The following is a 19,578-nucleotide window of genomic DNA, read 5'->3' on the forward strand; positions in this document are numbered from 1 at the left end:
CAGCTTCAAGATCAACGCCTGAAGCATATAAGCCAGCACTTCACCACCGACAATACATAGGGGCAGGGTCTAACATACCCAGGGTCGGCCATTTAAAGGGGGTAGGGGGGATGGCAAAACTCCAAACAACGCAACATTCAGAAGGACCCAGGGGTGGAACTGTAGCGGGGGTCTCCATGAACAAGACATCCAACGACAGCGACCTACCTGTTCAGATAGGCTGGGGCTTGGTATCTAGAAAAGCCTGGGCCCGTAAAAAAAAACAAAAGTGGCTTAATAGTACAAAGCAACGCCGGCTTTTAATAAATAAGCTCAAGAAGGCTAGAATATGCGCTACCCGCAGGTTTACAAGGACCTCTGAGACAGGGACCACCCTGACCTCCCAAAGTGACACATCAGAGAACACCTCCACAAATCACACTCCTACTGATGAGGGCCCAGAGCCCTTGTTTTTAGAGAGTGTTAGGAGTTACACTCGCAATGTAGAGAGGTTTAGGGCCGTAGAACACTATGAGGAGTTTAGATTTGTTAACCTACATCAAATAACATCAACCACTCATGGTGTTCTGGCTATACATCAGGCTGTGCAGGAGCTCATAGAAAGGTTGTTACACGATGTGGGGCCTAATGACTTTTTCCAACTCCGCTTCCAGGGGCAGGGTTTTGACACACCGTTGTTCACCAGGCGGAAGACCCGAGATGTTTTTGATGCTGTGCAATTTTTAGAAAACCTCTCAAGGCTTTTACAGAGTAAGGCTGAACTAGTCGCCTATGGCACGTTTAGAGTCATAGCCCTCATTGTACGGGGGCGTGAGGGGGGTGTTTCCAGACCCTTAAAGAGCGTACTATACAGTAAAATAATTGGCAAGAAACAGAGGTGGCTGCTCAACTTTAGCAACGCCACTGCCAATACATGTCTGGCGGCCAGCATCGTGGGTCTGTTGATGACTCGCAAGACCCCTGACGCTGTCATCATGTCTAGAGCTGCTGAAGCCCATGAGGTTCTTGAAATACCTCCTGACCGAATGGTCGGCTTTGGTGATATAGGTCTTTTTGAGAACTATTTTGCCGTGACGGTGAAAGTTCTCTATCACAGCGGTTCCTGGAAGTACTTTACAACCGGGGAACCTGTGAGAAACAAGACCGTATATGTCCTCCACATGGAAAATCATTTTTACGGTATCTTGAACCTTAAAGGTTTTCTGGGGGCCAAATATGTGTGCGCCCACTGCGATCATATATACAACAATAAAACATACCACCAGTGTGAAATGTGTTGTAAGATGTGTCAGAGGGACGGCTGCATAGAAGACGCTACCCTAAAGGTGAGGTGCGGCATCTGTAGGTTGTTTTGTCGCTCGCAAAACTGTTTGAGCATACACGAGCAATCTTACAGCTGCGTCCCTAAAAAGGACTGTAGCGAGTGTGGGCGGTATGTGGCAGTGAATCACAAGTGCAAAGGTATGATATGTCCCCGTTGCCATGTATCTTACAAAGCCGGTACCAACCATCAGTGTTATATGGTTAAAGGTCCATCTCAGACCAAGACCGAAGACTATATAGTGTTTGATATAGAGTGCACACAAGAGACGGGGGTACACCAGCCTAACTACATTTACGCGCACCATCTAACTTCCGACGACAGTTGGGAGTTTGAGGGACGAACGTGCGTTGGTGATTTCCTGAGCACTTTCATTCAGGCCAAATTCCAAGGATATACCATGCTAGCCCACAACTCGAAAGCCTATGACTCCTTCTTTATTCTACGAGACATGATTCGTGAAAAGATACAGGTGGAACTCATAACCCAGGGGTCTAAACTGATGCTGATGACGGTATGTCCTTTAAAAATACGCTTCATAGACACCCTGAATTTCCTACCCATGAAATTGAGCAAGCTGCCAAAGGCCTTTGGGTTCCCAGGTTGTAAAGGGTATTTTCCACACTTTTTCAACACCTGGGCTAACCAGAATTATGTGGGACCCATGCCGCCTCCTGACAGCTACGGGGTTGAATACATGATGCCTGATGAGAAAGTGAGCTTTCTAGAGTGGTACTCTGAAAACCGTGAAAAGGAGTTTCACTTTCAAACAGAGTTGAAAGCTTATTGTCAGGCTGATGTAATGATCCTCCGGCAAGCTTGTAACCTTTTCAGAGATGTTGTGGTGTCTATGACTAAAGAAGTCAAGGCCTTGAAACCTAAGACATTGACTAAGAAAGTCAAGGCCTCGACATCCAAAACCCCTGAAATACAGCATGCGGTCGAATACATAGACCCATTTCAAAACGTCACTCTGGCATCCATGTGTATGTCCATCTACAAACACATGTTTTTGAGGCCAGAAACTATCGCTCTAGTACCGCCAGACCTCTATAACGGTAAACAGAAACGTTATTCAACCCCCTCTATCCAGTGGCTCATGTACGTCTCTGAGAAGGAAGACATCCCGATTCAACATGCATTACAGGCTGGTGAATTCCGCCTGGGCCCCTATTACCTGGACGGGTACTCTGTAATTAAGGGTGTGCCGACAGCCTTTGAATTCAACGGCTGTTTTTACCACGGCTGCCCCAAGTGTTACAAGCCCCACGAATATAACAAAATGCTGGGTGCCAAATTTGAACACTTATACAGACGTACTCTGACAAAGGCCCAGTATGTTGAAAACAGTGGCTTTGCTATGAGAGTTCTTTGGGAGCACGAGTGGTTAGACATGTTAAAAACCGACACAGACCTCTGCTCTTTTCTTAAGACTCATGATTTACCCACACCTTTGGAGCCCCGAGATGCCTTATTTGGGGGGCGTACAAATGCCATACAACTGTACAAGGCCGTTGGTGAGGGTGAGAAAATACACTACTATGATTTCACCAGTCTGTACCCTTTTGTGAACAAGATGAAGTTGTACCCGGTGGGTCATCCCACCATCATCTATAGAGATTTTAAGCCCCTAGACGAATACTTTGGGCTTATCAAATGTGAAATATATCCTCCTAAGCAGCTTTACTTCCCGGTGTTACCATGCAGAGTCGATGGCAAGCTAATGTTCCCCCTCTGCCGAACCTGTGCGATGCTTAAAGAGGTTGACGGCTGCACACACACCGAGGAACAAAGGATGCTCACAGGGACCTGGTGTAGCATCGAGGTACAAGCTGCCTTAGAGAAGGGGTACAGGCTAGGTAGAGTACACGAAGTGTGGCATTTTAAGAGCACTACAACACAACTCTTTGCCCCCTACATTAATTTGTTTCTCAGAGACAAGCAGGAGGCCTCAGGGTATCCTGAATGGTGTACTAGTCAGGATGCAAAACAGAAATACATCGATGACTACTATGCTCACGAGGGTATCCGTTTACGATCACATCTGATAGAGGTCAATCCTGCACGCCGACAGTTAGCCAAACTCTGTCTCAACTCCTTATGGGGAAAATTTGCACAGCGCACAAACCTTTCAAATACTACCTTAATATCAGATCCTGATGAACTGTTCAAGTACCTGTTTGCCCCATGCTACGAGGTGTCCAGCTGCGAGTTTATCGATGACGATACCGCGGCTTTGTGTTGGAAATATGCCCAAGAGTACCCCACATCGAGTAACAACATAAACATTTTCATAGCCTGCTTCACGACAGCCCACGCTCGTCTAGAGCTTTACGGGGTTATGGATAAGCTCCAGGATCGCTGCTTGTATCACGATACAGATTCTGTGATTTTTCTGAGCAAGCCGGGGGATGAAGACCCTCCTCTAGGAGATTATCTGGGTAACCTAACCAGTGAGCTAGATAAGGACGAGTATATAAAAGAATATACTTCCTCAGGGCCTAAAACATACAGCTACCGTACCAACAAGAACAAGGTGTGTATGAAGGTCAAAGGGATAACATTAAATGTCAGCAACACCCTAAAAATCAATTTTGATAGCTTGAAGAATCTGGTGCACGAATACGTTACAGCAGACGATTCTGAGAATGCTAAAACCATAGTCGTGAACCAACCCTGCATAGTCAGATCCAAAAAGAAGTGGGAAATCACAACCGAGCCTCTACATAAAACATTGCGAGTTGTTTTTGATAAAAGGGTCCTGACCACCGACTATAAAACACTGCCTTATGGTTATTAGGCCCATTAGAGAGACAGCCGCCACAGCATGGACACCAGGTTACAGCATCCATTCTCCTGCGTGCTAGCAGGACCCTCAAACTGTGGTAAAAGCTACTTTATAAAAAAGCTCTTAGAAAATGCCAACTCTGCTTTATCACAAACCCCTAACAACATTGTGTGGCTTTATTCATGCTGGCAGCCTCTTTATACAGACTTGGGCAGTCGGTTCCCACATATCAAATTTATAGAGGGTATACCGAATAACCTCAACGATGATGAACTACTACCACCAACCCTTGTAAATATGATAATTGTTGATGATCTGATGCGTGAAGGTGGTGATCATCCAGAGTTAGAGAGAGCTTTTACTCAATATTCACATCATCGCAATCTAAGCATCTGCTACATTGTGCAGAACTTGTTTTACAAAGGCAAGAACAGTAGGTCTATAGCTCTCAACGCTTCATACCTTGTTTTATTTAAAAACCCTCGGGACAAACAACAAATAGCTGTCATAGCTAAACAGATGTACCCCGGAAACACACACTTCTTCATGGAGGCCTTTAACGACGCTACATCAAAACCCCACGGGTACCTGTTGGTAGACTTAAAAAACGAAACTCTAGAAGACTATAGACTAAGGGCCGATATTTTTCCCCCAGAGCTACCTGTAGTTTACACACCAAAGCCCAAGACCAGGCCCTATAAAAAGCAGCGGTGAAGTCTTTTAGAACCATTTACAGGCCAGCCCTTATAACGCTCAGTGGTGACCATGTCTACACACCTACGCCGCAATTTAGCTCTCCTGAAAATGCTTGTTACAGCCAGCCCCCAACACCGAAAGGCCATCCTGGGCACCGCTTCTGACGATTTAGTGGCCGCCATTTCAGAAATAGCCCTAAACACCCTAAAAGGCAACGTCCCTATATCAAAGCGTCAGTTACAGGTTCTGAAGAAGAAGAAGGGGCTCATCAAGAAGCTCAGTAATAAAAGGGGCTCACTCATAACAAAGAAGAAACTGGTGAAACAGTCTGGAGGTTTTATAGGTAACTTGCTGGGCATAGCTATACCTGTAATTACAAGCCTCCTCTCGGGTCAGTGATGGATCATGCCACAAAAATGTATCTGGTTCCTAGGCAGCAAATGGAGCAGCTGGGGTCCACCACGGACAATGCCTGGGATATTCGTAGAAATGAGACTCTACGCCTGGATATTGAAATTAAGGACATTTTGAGCAGGACTGATCTAAACCCCTACGACAAGGCTAACCTTTACAACAGCACTCTAAAAAAATTCTTAAATTACTACACCCAGTGGAATACTGAGAAGAACAAGTTGACTCTATATACCCCAGACTCTGAACAACCAGCTGCTCAGGCCCCCGACCCTCAGCCCCTACAACCGCCTCCCGATGGGGCGACAGCTTCAGATACCTTTGCTGGAGACCTCCTAAAAAATATAGGTCAAAGGCACAGAGGGGCTGCGCAGATGCTGATGAGTAAACTAGCCGCTTCTAAAGACCTAGCCTCTTGGAATGAACGCGGTGAGTTTCTCTACAAGGGCCAACCTGTTGCAGGGTCGCATATGTACGATCTAGTCAAAGGTCTGACCCACCCCAAAATCCTAACGCCTCAAAATGCACCGAGAGGCTGGGAGCAGTTTCTGAGGGCCGCTGCTGAACTCAATATACCCTCCACGCTTGTTGGTAATAATGAACACCGGCGCCTGCTAGACAATTTGAAGAGTCCCCTACTGCCATCGCCTACAGGTTCTGAAGGCCCTAGACTATCTCCTACTTGGTCTACCCCTACCCAGCCGACAACATCTCGAAAAAAAAAAAAGACATTGACCCAGCCACCCATCGCTTGGATTTTTGATTAATTGTGTGTGATTTTTTATTCCTAGGTTTCTGCAGTAAAGTTTTGTCAACTAAATATTTGTAATAAACACCTTGTTATAACTTTACAAACCGTCTCAGTCGTCTTTCAAAAAATCATTTCATGTTGCATGTATATTGAAATAACGAGTCTGAATGCATGTTTTTAAAAAAAATATAATGTCTTTTATTTTAAACGTTCAACTTTAGACATACAACTGTTATAAACCCTTACAGTTTTGACAAGGTACATATTCTGTTTTCACAGGTCTGACCGACACCCAGGTGTTTTCTTTTACATATTTCGCAACTATACGGTCATTGTTAACAAGATCCCCCGGATATAGATTTAAGAAATTTCTAAACGAAAGACCCTGTGACATTTTACTGATAAAATAAATACAATGTTCCCCGCATGTGATGGCCATGGAATCCTGCACCCTTAGTTTGTTATACTCCACCACAGCTGCAGCTTTTTTCACAAACTTGAATATAGGAGTTGTATAGAGTCTGTGCTCAGGGAACTCTGCGGTACTGTCAAACACTATAACCTTATCAACATCTATAAACATGGCCGCCCAATGTGTCCCAGCCTGGTCATGCGGGTCTGTGTTAAAGACTAGGGTGCAGGGCCTTTCTGCCCCTATTTCGCCTGGTAACCCATCGCTAGGGAAAACACCCAAAAAGTATTTCCTAGCGTATTTATGTCTGCTTAAGAAGTCACGTATCTGCACCGTATCCATTTCACCAATGTTTTTAAAGATAGTCAAACAAAATCTGCCTTGCGTGGTTGATCTGAATGATGCTGTCGAATACAGAGAATACGACCATGTTCACATTAGTCTGTAGTGGAGCTGCGAATCGTATTTCAGCTTTTAGATTCCCATTTTTGACCAGGTTGTAGTGATCGCCATCTTCCATGTCCGGTGTCAGGTCGAATGCGAACAGCGTGTATCCACGGCCATAGCCTTCTCTTGACACGGCTACACCGCAGTCCCTTTGATGCTTTCCTGTTATCGAAACCAGTCCTTGATATTCCCTGATGTAATGCCTTGCTTCAAAACTGGGGGTGTAGGGTTTTGCAGGAATCACATTGCCCTCGTGGACCAGCGCTGCGTAGTTGATGTTGTAGTGTTTAAAATTGAAGGGGTTTGAGCCATAGGTGCCACTAAAAGCTGTATTGTCCACAAACCCTATGATGATGAGTTTTGGTAGCTGTCCCAGAAATAAATTCTGCTGTTGTGTTAAGCGGGTACCTGCAGGGATGCTGAATACCTTCAGAGCTACTCTTTCCACAGCGTACTTGGCGTTGGATATTTGCAAAGCTTCGGCGTGCGCTAACCTGACGCTCGGGGACACTTTCACTCTCTTTACAAACAGACTCGCAGACAGTATGTTCAGCTTGTACTGTTCAGCATCCCCGTTGATGAGGCAGAATGAGTCCTTGTTGCGATTGAGCTTGATCTTAAGATCAATTCCGTTGATGAGCAGTTTATCTTGGAAGAAGAGGTCCGAATGTATGCGCCCCAGGAGGTCAAAGGTACGGCTGGCTGCAGCATGCCCCGCTCTTTTTATAAAGCCCTTATTATCACCATCCAGAGCTGTGATTTCAAACTGACCGTGTGTATCCCTGTGAAAGAGACCCGCTGAAAGTTGTGTGTCAAGGGCTTCGCTACTGTAATTTAGAATGCTTTCTATGTAGGCTCTGTAGGCGTACATGTTATCGTTCTGGGTGATGAGTCGGTCGCCCAGGGTGATGTCCACTTGATTAAACATGGTAGCTAGAGGGTAAGCGATCGGTGCCACTTTAGCGTCGTCGGCAATGTCGGACCCATCCGCTTTTACGATTTTACACATAAGATGCAGCAGAGTGTTGTTGAGATCCAAATACATATCCGTGGCCCCTGACACATAAAACTCTATAGGTGCCAGAGGTGTCAATGCTGCTAAAGGTGACACCTCCATGAAGAAGCTGTTTTCGATGCTTGTCTGCGTAGGTTTTAGACTAAACAAGTCTAACTCTGATTTGGCGCACTCTCCAGATCCACAATGTACGAAGGCCATGGCTGTGTTTACAAGTCTTTAAAAAATATTTACTTTAGAGCCGGTTCGTTTCTTCGCAGCTCTCTTCCGTCTTGGAGCTCTTCTTTTCTGAGGACGTTTTGAAGAGGTCCTCCTTTTTTTATAGGGGGCTGGGGGACCCCTGCGTCTGGAAACACGCCGTTTCCTTTTGACACTAGCGCGTGGCTTATACATCAAACCAGCTCCTTCTTGAGGTTGCTTGTTCATGCGCTCTGCAACCGCCGATGTAACAGACCCCACCACCTCCTGGGCAATGTTCGTGGCAGCAGCCTTAACATGAGGCTTTGCAATTTCATAGCCTCTTCTCAGGAAAGGCATAGCTCTTCTAAACAGACTCCTAAAGAATCCCCCTAATCCCGCCCCGTACATAACAGGTGAACCTTGAAAGTACGGTGGTCCTCCATAACCGGCTTGACTTCTGTAATAGTCTCTGTACATAGACGGATCTCCGTAGGTTTTCATAACCACCATGATGGCTGCTTAATACCCTCTGTCGTGTCTAGGCCTTAAATGAAGCTTGACAATAACTTTCCCGTATTTAAAGGCCACCGGCTCAGACTGATCATCGTAGATCATAATTGAAATAGTGTCAAAATGGTTTTTAGAAACTGCGACGTAGTCGGGTTTGTTAAATTGTATGTTGACCATGGTATTATTATCACCCTGTACATGCACCCACCTTAACAACGGCGAGTAACTATCACCTATCCTCTGAGACTCTACAATATCGCTGTACACATAGAGCGTGTAGAACCCCCCATTAATATCGGGGCACGTGTGATCTTGTTCCACGGGGCTTTTCACATGTTGTACTGTCCCTAAAATCCTTCTTAATTTACCTGAACAGTTAAACAGGTTGTTTCGATTTACGGATTTAAGAAACACCTTCCTTCTCACATTATCTAGCACCAGATGAATATTCGGATGTGGTTCTATACTGGCTATGGATTTGTTGATGGCTTCGATAATGCTTGTTACGTGTGGGTAGTAGCCTGGTGGGAAGGATGTGTGTATGCCCATGGGGTCCTGGTCCCTCTTGATGTAAAACTTGGTTTCAGCCGCTGTAAATGTATTCCATGTTCTAGGGTATTGTATTTCTGTTAGGGCGACCTCCCAGTCCCCCTTCAGGTCCACAGCCTTAGCCAATTTGACGGTGTAATTAGAAATCTGATTGTTGGGGAACATGTCCTTAGAAGCGTTGGATGGTAAGGTTATATAAAAGGGTGTAGTCTCCATCGTCGCAGAGGCTTTTAGTTCACACACCCTTCAGGGAGCTGGCCAACACCCAACTGTTAAATTTCTCAGGCCATCCGCGCCATTTGACATATGCCTGGCTCTTAGCACCGGTACCTTTCCTTTTCAGAACCTTTTCAACCCTATACACGCGGTTTGGATCATCGGGCACCTTTTGTAACTCTTCCTTGTAAAAGGATCCTGACACCGTTTCCCCATCGTAGTCCTTTAGCCTGTAAATATACACCCCTTCCTTAAGCTCCACACTTTCCACTATAAATATTTCATCACTAAAGGTCTGTTGGTAACCCTTCGTGAAGACTCCTTTCAGTTTTGAAATCCTGACGTGATCACCATTTTTAAAAACAGACTTCTTCACCTTTGTACCAAAGTTAGACCCATACACGTTTCTCCAGGCAGTTAACGAATTATCAGTTGTTACCTCTTCAGGTGCCATTTTGATGGTCCTATGATAACTGGCATTATATACAGCTATAAAAGCCTGTAGAACATCCACGTATCTGTATGTATTGTTGGCCGTAAAATACCGCCACATCTTAGACTTTAAAGTTCTGTTAAACCTTTCTACAACCGCTGCTTTTACCTCCGTGTGTGTTACAAAATGTTGAACATTATGCTGCTTTAATAATTTCTGAAATGACTTGTTTAAGAATTCTTTTCCTGCGTCTGTTTGTAGTTTTTGAGGAATACGCCCCTTATCGAAGATGGCTTTAAAAGCGTCTGTGACGCTAGCTCCACTTTTATCACGCATCGCCTCTGCATACGCATACTTGGACAACACATCTATGACTGTTAATATATAACACACACCGTCGTTATGTTTTGCTATATCTTGAAGGCTGATTATGTCCGCTTGCCACTGATAATCTATACACGCATTAACGATTGTGGGTCGCCTCTTAAAACGTCTTCTGGCAGGTTTATGTAGTGAATATGCCTCCTCTCCTGATAACCATGTCTTCACAGCTTCTCTGCTTACAGACTCCTTTTCAGCCACAGCCCTTCTATATAGAGCTGCGCCGCTTCCAAAGCTGCCAACCCCTCTTGTATCATAATAAAGTTTTCTTAACAGGCCCTCCGACATGTTAGCGGGCATTACAGTACAGGAAATGAAAGACGCTTGTTTTGTGTAAGAACATTTTATTAAAAAAGAATGAGTACTACCATATCACAGACATTTTACATTATTACATAGCAAGTATGGTTTACATAAAGGTATCTTGAGGGTGTAACATTCTACTACATTACTTTAAATGCACGCTATAAGGTCACAATACATCAGGCCTTATCTATTATAAAACAGCCTTTGTGGTGCCAAGGATACCACTTTTCTGTTTTTTAGATACAGATTACACATGCGCCTTTCTATAAGTCTCTGTGCCATCTTTTTGTCACAGCACACACCTGTGCCTGGCATGCTTCTTAGTTTTGCGTAGGGGTCGTTGGCATAGCGTATCTCCTTGACTGCCGCTATCATGATCTTCAGCATGTTCGGATGGACAAAACTATTTTCAGCGCTCAGGCCGTGCACCACCCTTAGCAGTTTATGCATCTTGTACGGGTCTAGCATACTACATATGTACCGGATTACACGGTCTCTGTATGATCCGGATAGACACTCGTGCGCCCCCTGTTCAGGGTCGTTAATACGATGGCCGAAACACAGGCTGTAATAGTCCCTTTTGACGCATGTGTATACAACCACAGCTGCGAAACCTTTAACACTTGATATGTCATCAGTGGTGAACCCAACTCTGGTGAACCCTGGCGTTGGTTTTTCAGAGTCGTCGTTCTTAGAACACTCTTCACACTCCTTAGACATAGGTGTCCCCAGATTTGTGGAACTCCCCGTCTGGTTTGCACAGCATATACAAGACAGATTCAAGCTGCGACCTTTTGCAGTCTGCCCCTGGGCATCAGTTCTTTTCGGTGTTTCATCCTAGGTTCAAAAGACAAATATTGACAACCCGTTAGCGTTAGAAAGACAACAAACGTTCATGTAAGGGGTCTACTCCTAACATTTTTTTTTTTGACTTACCACCACATTTTCACCATCCTCTGCAGCGCCTCTGAAATCTTGAGAGTCGGTAATATCCATTGGGGACCCTTCATCTTCCACGCTTGTACCAGGCTGTTGCACAACTACTTCCTGAGGACTCGTCATGTGAACATCCGGGGTTTCATAGATGGGTGTGTTAGGAGCTGGTGCTCTCTAGAGGGGCCAAAAGTAAGATTAACGTTTGGTAGTTGAAGAAATAAAATACGTCCTTATGCAAAATAGTTGCTCCTAACATTTTAACTCACCTCCACATTTTCAAACCCCGCGTCGGCTACTCTGACATCTTGAGAGTCGGTAATATCCATTGGTGAGCCCTCATCTTCCACGCTTGTACCAGGCTGTTGCACACCTACTTCCTGAGGACTCGTCATGTGAACATCCATGGTTTCATAGACGGGTGTATTAGGAGGAACTATGGATTCTTCCTCATCCTCCAACTCCAAGAGCATGCTTTGCTCACACGCCAAACCGTCACTCGAACACTCGCTAGAGCTGCTGTAACGCTTAATCGGGTCCACCCGGCTCGGCCATTGCTTAACAAACCCCCAGCCAGAAGGTTCTCCTGGTTGAGCATTATGTTCCATTACCGCAGGTCTGGTTCTGTAAAAGCTACTGACGGGGATCTCTGAGCCACCAAACCAATGTTTTCTCTCAAATGGTTTGTAGCTCTTCCTTTCTGCCATGGTGACCCTTCACGTTGTCCAGCGGCTGCTTGCTACAACAGGCTCCTGACAAAGGCTTATATGTATTCAAAGAAATCACCACCCCTAAAAGAGGCGTATACCTCTACACCACAACAGGGACACATGGCCATAGGGCTGCTTTGCCACGCCTCTACCTCCAAAAAACAACCCGCCCCCCTGTGACTCATACGCCCCTTCCGGGGCACCTGTCGGTCCTTGTCAACACACGGGCCACCTGTCACTTGTTTGAGACCAGCAGTTTAAGGCCAGGACTGTTTAAGACCAGGCCTGAGCACTCCTGGGCATGTCCATTTTTGCAGCCCTAGCTGTTAAATTTAAGGCCAGAAGTTTAAGACCAGACTGTTTAAGGCCAGATCAAACCCTGGTCTTAAACAGTCCTGGTCTTAAACTGTCAAAAATGAGACCAGAAGTTTAAGACCAGACATGTCAAAAGCTGTCAAAATTGCGACCAGCCTTTTGCGACCAGACATGTCACTTTTGCGACCAGGATTTTTTGATGAGTGGTATCCCGGCTTACTACTCACAAGCCAGATTCTGGTCTATTCATAAAATTTACTTGACTCCATATAGATTACACAAATTGGAACTAAGGGATTCCCCACTATGCTTGCGCTGCGGGGAGGAGATAGGGGATCTTCCTCTTAAGTTCTTTACATGCAAACTAGCACGTCTACTCTGCACAAAAATCAAAGAGTTGATACAACAGGTCGCAATGAGATCATTAGTAATTGACTTCCTTACAACTGTGCTAGGACTTCACGCTAACCAGAACGCACTGTTTTTAGACTCAAATAAAGCCTTGTTAGTTGATCTCCTCTTGTCTCTGGGTACAAAAACAAAACTTCCAGATTGGAAATCAACCTCTGCTAGAGCCTATGACAAATTGTGGAACTTCCTCTGTTCAATTAGGAGTGCAGATAACGCAATATTCACAAAAACACATAGCTCCTCAAGTTCAAGACATTTCTGGGTTACACTCAATAACTTTCTACAGGAACACACACCCCTATAGTCCAGCCCCACTGTTGGACTTGGCCCTTTTCACTGAATTTGTTTTGCTTTTTGCGTCCCCTAATTCATGATGTCCCCCCTTTATAATGTAATTGTATAGGCCCTGCGAGGTTGTAATGCTCTGTGTATTGTTAAAATCAATGTTAGGTACAGGTGCTCTACCCTCAACATGGCTGCCACTGACCCCTGTTACTGCAGTGTGGTCTTGTAAAAGCGCATTCTAGTTGCCAGAAGCTGGCAGGGACTCCAAACAATGTTGCCATTCCAGCCTGCCTTGCCTGCCCACAGTTAGAGTAGGGAAGCTCCTGGCACCTTCTAGAATAAGGGCGGAGCTTAGTTTTGCCACCTTAGAGGGTCTAGGCACGGAGGCAGGGAGAGAAAACTTTCTAGTCAGTTGGGGCATCACTGACCTGGGGAACCCACGCAGGAGTTTTAGGCGGTTAGGGCCTAGTCAGGGACTTATGCCACTGAGAGTGACAGGGCTTAGGTGCTGCCTCTTAAGTTGAGTGAGGTGCCCTGGACTACCCACTGATCTGGCCCGGCGAGAGGGGAACCCAGGGACCATCTACAGTGACCTGCAGAGGAAGCCTGCCTGCAGTCCCCAACTCAACCCCCCTTCAAGAAACAAGAAACTGAAATTTACAAGGGCCAAAATCCATCGGGCGCCAAGAAGAAGAAGTCTAACTGCTATAGGACTACTGGAGAATCAACCAGGTACTGGACTGTGCTGCACCTGCGCCCCCTTTGTCCTGACCTGGGTCCCTGCGCTAACCTGCCACTGTCGTGTGGCCTGTCCTGTTTGAACTGTGATCTGCCTCCCACTTAAATAAACTACCCGAGGAGTGCTGTGGACTGCTGTCCTGCATCATCTGAACTGCCATAGATTGCCAGAGCTGTGGGTCCCTCCGAGCGCTGTGACCTACTCCAAGCGCTATCTCTGCTGAGCATCTCACCCACGTGTGCCTTAGCGCTGGCACCGTGAAGTGATTGGGCTGCTTGGGGCCCCAGCGCTTCATTCCTCCTGAGAAGCGCTGTGCCCCTAAGCGCTATCGTGGAGACTGCCCCCAAGCGCTGATTCTGCCAGAAGCGCTGTCTGCGCACTCAGACCAGCGTCACGTGACGGGGGTGTCAACGGAGACTCCGCCCCCGCCGTGCGCTCATTGATCCTTGATCGTCGCGCCCCCGCAGGCCGCACTGCCATTGGCGGCTGCGGGCGCGCCCTCCAGGAGGCCGTTCCTGATTGGCTCCCGGGCCCCGGAGACAGCGCGAGGCCCGGGAACAGCACTTCCATCTCGGGGAGGGCTCCGAGGAAGTCCGAGCCCCCCCATCTGCCCGTGCAAGCCCCGGGTGGGCCGAAGAGTAACAGGGAGCCCCCACCTGCCGGCGACAGCCCCGGGAGGGTCCTGACCAGCCCCCACACCGCCGGAGGGCTCCTAGAAAAGCACGAGCCCTCCCCCAAAATTACCGGAAACCCACGCAAGGGCTCCTGTGTGAGCCGAAGAGAGAAGGTAATCCCCGGGGAGGTGGGCGGGAGGCCGGAGAAGGCCCGAGTTTGCCCCTCCCCGGGGGAAAGTTGAAATTGGGCCCCGTTGGCCCTAACAAGGCTCCCTGAACTGGGGAATAGCCCCATTGAAGACTGATGACTGGGCCTGTTGGCCCCTAGTTAGCCCCAGAGAATCCCCTGACTGGGGCCAGGGCCCCTATATACACTGTCAGGGCCTCACCTGGTAAAAGTTAACCCCTGCCTGGGGTACGGTGGAATGCCAGTTACTTTAGCCTTATGTATGGCTTGTTATGGTGATTAATCAAATGCTCATTTTCAGCCTGATGCAGGGCTTGTTGGGGCCATATGAAATCTGTGGTGCAGAATAATGGAATGGTGGACATTTCTTAATGAAAGGGTTCTACTAATCTAGTAAGAGGTTTATCCTTGCTCAATGAATTGGGTGTTCCCATTTGATCAAATGTTTATTCTGGCCCAAAGGAATGTTGGTTTACCTGAAAAGGGTGGTAGTTCTTGCTAAATGAACTGTTTACTTCTGTTTAATGCAATGTTTTACTCCTACGCACGGAAGTGTTCTCTATCCCTGCCTAATGCAGTGTTTCCCTGAATGCCGACAGGTGGCCGATGAAAGGTTTATCCTTACCCACTGAGAGGTTTTACCTCTGCTAATTCCCTGTTCTACACTTAATGAAAGGTTTACTCCTGTTTAGTGCTCCCTTTCCTAAAAGCCTACAGGTACCTACTTACATGTTTATTGTTGTGACAAGAAAGGTAATTTCTTCCCTGACAGGGTTGTTGCGATATGCGGAATTGATTAAGGAATTACAACCTTTACTCCTGCAGGGAAATGATTATTGAAATGTGCTGCATGGATGATGAAATGGTCATGTTTATCCTATGAGGTGTTCCCTCTGATTGAGGACCTGCTTTACTTTCTAATGACCTATTTAATCCTTTTAGGAAATGTTTGGGTTTTGCCTAATGCAACGTTGTTGAAATGCTGGAAGGAAGATATTAATGCATAGTGCATCTATGCTCCTTTTACCTTCTTCTTGCCCTACTGAAGTTCTCCACAAATGGTTAATGAAATGTTTACTGCTGGGCAACGCAGTGTCTAATTTCCTTGATGAAATGATCTGCAAATGTTTAATGAACTATTCTTTTGCCTCATGAGAGGTTGCCTGATTTTCCCTAAAAGTGTTTAGGCCGCATAGGAAGTTGTTGACTCCAGGTCCACGGTTATCTAAGGAACTGTTGATTCAGGCACCAGGTAATGTGATGGTATTTAATACCTGATGAAATGTTTTACATTTAAAGAAATGTTCTATCCTCATTTAAGGCACTGCTTATTCCTGCTGAAGGATATGTTTTAATCCTGCCAAGGAGTTATAAGTAAGGTTCATCATTGTTGGGTGAGAGGTTAATTACGTTACCTACCGAATAGGTTACCAACCTGAAAACCTGTGGACAATTGCTACAGAAGTGTTCACCCGTGCTAATTGTTTTGCCTACTGAACAGGTCACTGACCTGACAGGCTCATCCTTGCCTGATAAGCTGGTTGTCCATGTTAAGTCTTCTATGAGATGTTTTGCTCCTGTTTAATAAATTGCTAATTCTTCCAAGAAATGTTCATCTTTAACTACTGAAATGCTATTTATCTGCTGAGATGTTATTGTAATGGATTCAAGTGATTATTGAACTGCTCCCTTTTCTCCCCTCCTATGAAATGCTCTAATGACCAAACGAAACTGTGATTTTCCACTCCTGAATCTTAATCTTACGTAAAAGTTATTTGATTTTTAATCAAATACCCTGGAGTGGCGTCAGTCATTGCGTGCCTTTCATTGTCTCAGTGAGTGTGTGCTGTGTAGTCACTTAACACATAAGCTTTCGGGTGCCTACCTGCTCATGCCAGGCTACCCCCAGGTAACTGGCGACCCCAGTTCCTACATATATAAACAACCACGATCAACAAATAATTGAGTTAAAACTAAATGGCCTAAGATTTCAAAACTATAGGTCACTTCTGGGAGAAATAACGACAGTAAATTATAAGAAACTTTATTGGTCAGATAACACCAAAGATTCTATTACAAACACTGCGCAGGCAATTGTGGATTTTCACTTTGAAGGAGATTATTCGAATGCTGTCGAAAAATGGTCTCTCTTCACAAAGCAATTAATTACCACAATCTCAATAGTATGCTAATAAAGGTCAGTGGAGAAAAAACCAGCACGTTCATTGGTGAAAATTTCGTTTGAAAGCCATCAATTAAAATAAAAAAAGGACGTAACAGAATCCTGAGATTGGTAAGAAAGTTCCCAGTTAATTTAATTTACAGAGTAAAACTTAAAACGATAAATACAGGAGTAAGGAAAATGGTCTGGAAGGACAAAATGCAAGAAAAGCAATCGTCGTGGGCAAAAGCTCTATATGCTTGCAAAAGGGGTAAGTCAAGAGGCTTCTGGATTCTAGTAAACAAACTGAGTAGATCTAGTAGGAAATCTACTTCATCAACAGTAACTGAATCTGAATGGGTATCGTTCATAGATATGCATTTGAATCCTACTCCTAACATGGCTGTGAATTCTACTGATTGGGCTATAAATGGAATAGGAGGAGAAAAGAAAGATAACAGAAAACCAAGTATGTAAATTAATAAAGAATCAGAGATCCAATGGTACCCCCGGCCCACATGGGATTCCCGCTGTGTTGTATAAGGAGAAAGCATCATATTGGTCGAGCTATCGAACACCAGTATTTAATCATGCTCTCCAATAAAGAACAGTCCCCGAGGCATGGAACGGATCTATAATTTCTCCTATATAAACAAGCATTTGCAATGCAATAGGTCTCGCATTAACGCAGGTTTGAGCTATTGGTATTGTAAATGACATTGCCTTTTATTTATGTTTTGGTTTTTAACCCCTTGGCCGTGGCGGTAATTCCGCCGCGGCACTAGGGGTAAGGGGGGCCGCGCGCCGCCACCATGCTCGTGACAGAACCACTCCGTCACGAGCCGCTATGCTTGTGACGGAATGGTTCCATCACGTCCCCGCCCGCCAAATAGAACGCTCAGCGTAGGCGCGAAAACAGCACCGCGCAGGCGTGACGGCCGGGCCGTGACAGAACCATTCCGTCACCAGCACAGCACCACCGTGGCTCGTGACGGAATAGTTCCATCACATGCATGGAAAGGGTTAAAACATAAATAAAAGGCATTGTCATTTACAATGACAATAGCTTAAACTCGCGTAAATGCGAGACCTATTGCATTGCAACCCATTTTCCCATATTTGGTCCTGATGAAATGCCAACAGATTGCTCCATGACTACACACGGCATAAAAAAGTTGGCCTGAAGTATAGACCCCAGCTTACCAGCAGGTCCATAGGTGATCGATACTTTCACATAGTGATAGGGGCCCTTAGTTATTCAATTTTTCTGCCACTGTTTTTAATCTCAACATGGACCAGGAAGATCACATTAACTATATTGTGGCAACTGGTCGATAGTTGATCTTATATTCAGACTTCACCAATCTCACACCTTTTGACACAACATCCTCTGTCCTACTATGCTCATCCGGCGTACTTAATACAAAATCTGCAACAAAGAGCCCTCTTGTGGTGCCCGCCAGGCATTGTAGCGCCGGCCTGGTGAGGAGTATAGCCTAATGATGAAGCATGTCACCTTCAGGTGAGTGAACACAACTTGTCTTAAAAGCACCTGTTTCCTAGGGTGTCTGCATTCAGTTACAGATAATGACTCTGGCGCTGAACCTCCGGAACAGTATACTGTGATTTGATTGTGTTTTATTTTAACAAATGTACATAGCAGATATTGGCGCTTGCTTGTTTCACAAAAATGATTGGATACCTGCCTCAGAGCGCACTTCTTACAGACGAGTATGGGGTTATCATGTTGCTGCTACAAGCTCCTTACCTGTGCGAGTTATCGGGAACGATGCAGGGGCAGACCCAAACTAGCCACATGTGGAGATCAATGACAAATAGTGAAGAATTAACAGAGCTTCCAAGCTGGTGACCATTACTTAATTGACCCTGAAAATAAAAGACGTTTTTAGTATTCTGGTGACTCATGACCATAAAAACAAAGGTTATAAATTCGATATTATGTCAAATACTTAAAACATGGAACTGGATGTGCTGAATTGATGTTGCCCCAGGTCATGAGGTGACACCTTTCACCACTATTGCTTATGGGACTTGTAGTTTTTTTTTTCTCATTAAAAGGATGGGTTCTAGAGTCCCAGTGTTCTAAGAGATGTTAGTTAAAATCAGAGGCCTGAGTGAGGGTGAAGCATGACACTGCTCTGCTTAGCAGTGAGATGAATGACAGTTCCTCAGGCCTTCCATTCTTTGACAGACAGAGGCTCGTCAGCCGTTCATATTTTCTTGCAACGAGAAAGAAACTTTTATTGCAGCTTGTGTCAACTGAAGAGATAAAACGCCTGGGCATGTTTCATTAACTACTGACAAACATGAACAATCGAGAACATGAGTTTCTGGAAAACTATCAAGCACCCAATCAGAATCAGCCGCCCTTCACACCCAGGAATTCTTGAGGCTTTGGAGAGAAGTAATTGCACGTGGTATAAGAGGAACACTACATCAAATCAAGGCTCACTTCTCAGGGATGTACGGAAATGCTAGCCTCATGGCACACTTAGCCAGCTCTTCACCTCCTCCTCCTCAAACTGTTGACCAGCTATCAGGGCAAATGAGCCTGCAGCAAAGCATTGCTGGCTTGGTTCCACACCGGACCGGGCAATGTGGTCAATTCCATACTCCTCCAAGTCAGCATGCTCTCTGGTCGAGCCAGTCCTAACCCCACATGAATGTTCCCCATCACAACTATTTTAATGGTACTAAGCTATGTTTCTGCTAAATGTAGGAGTCAAAAAGTGAAAGATTTTACTAGGAGGTACTGAAAGAGAAATCATGAAGTTTTTCAATATTTC

The 19,578-nt window shown here is 45.5% G+C and overlaps 1 long non-coding RNA gene across 1 annotated transcript in view; it reads right to left on the reverse strand.

Moving 5' to 3' along the window:
- The window catches only part of LOC144760619 (uncharacterized), a 70,195-nt gene that overhangs the window by 31,376 nt on the left and 19,241 nt on the right, over positions 1-19,578 (reverse strand). Inside the window, exon 2 of the long non-coding RNA XR_013595602.1 lies at positions 18,540-18,658. This is a non-coding gene — a long non-coding RNA (uncharacterized LOC144760619). The remainder of the gene's footprint in view (positions 1-18,539; positions 18,659-19,578) is intronic.

This window comes from Lissotriton helveticus, chromosome 1_1, assembly GCF_964261635.1.
Source record: "Lissotriton helveticus chromosome 1_1, aLisHel1.1, whole genome shotgun sequence".
Lineage (NCBI taxonomy): Eukaryota > Metazoa > Chordata > Amphibia > Caudata > Salamandridae > Lissotriton > Lissotriton helveticus.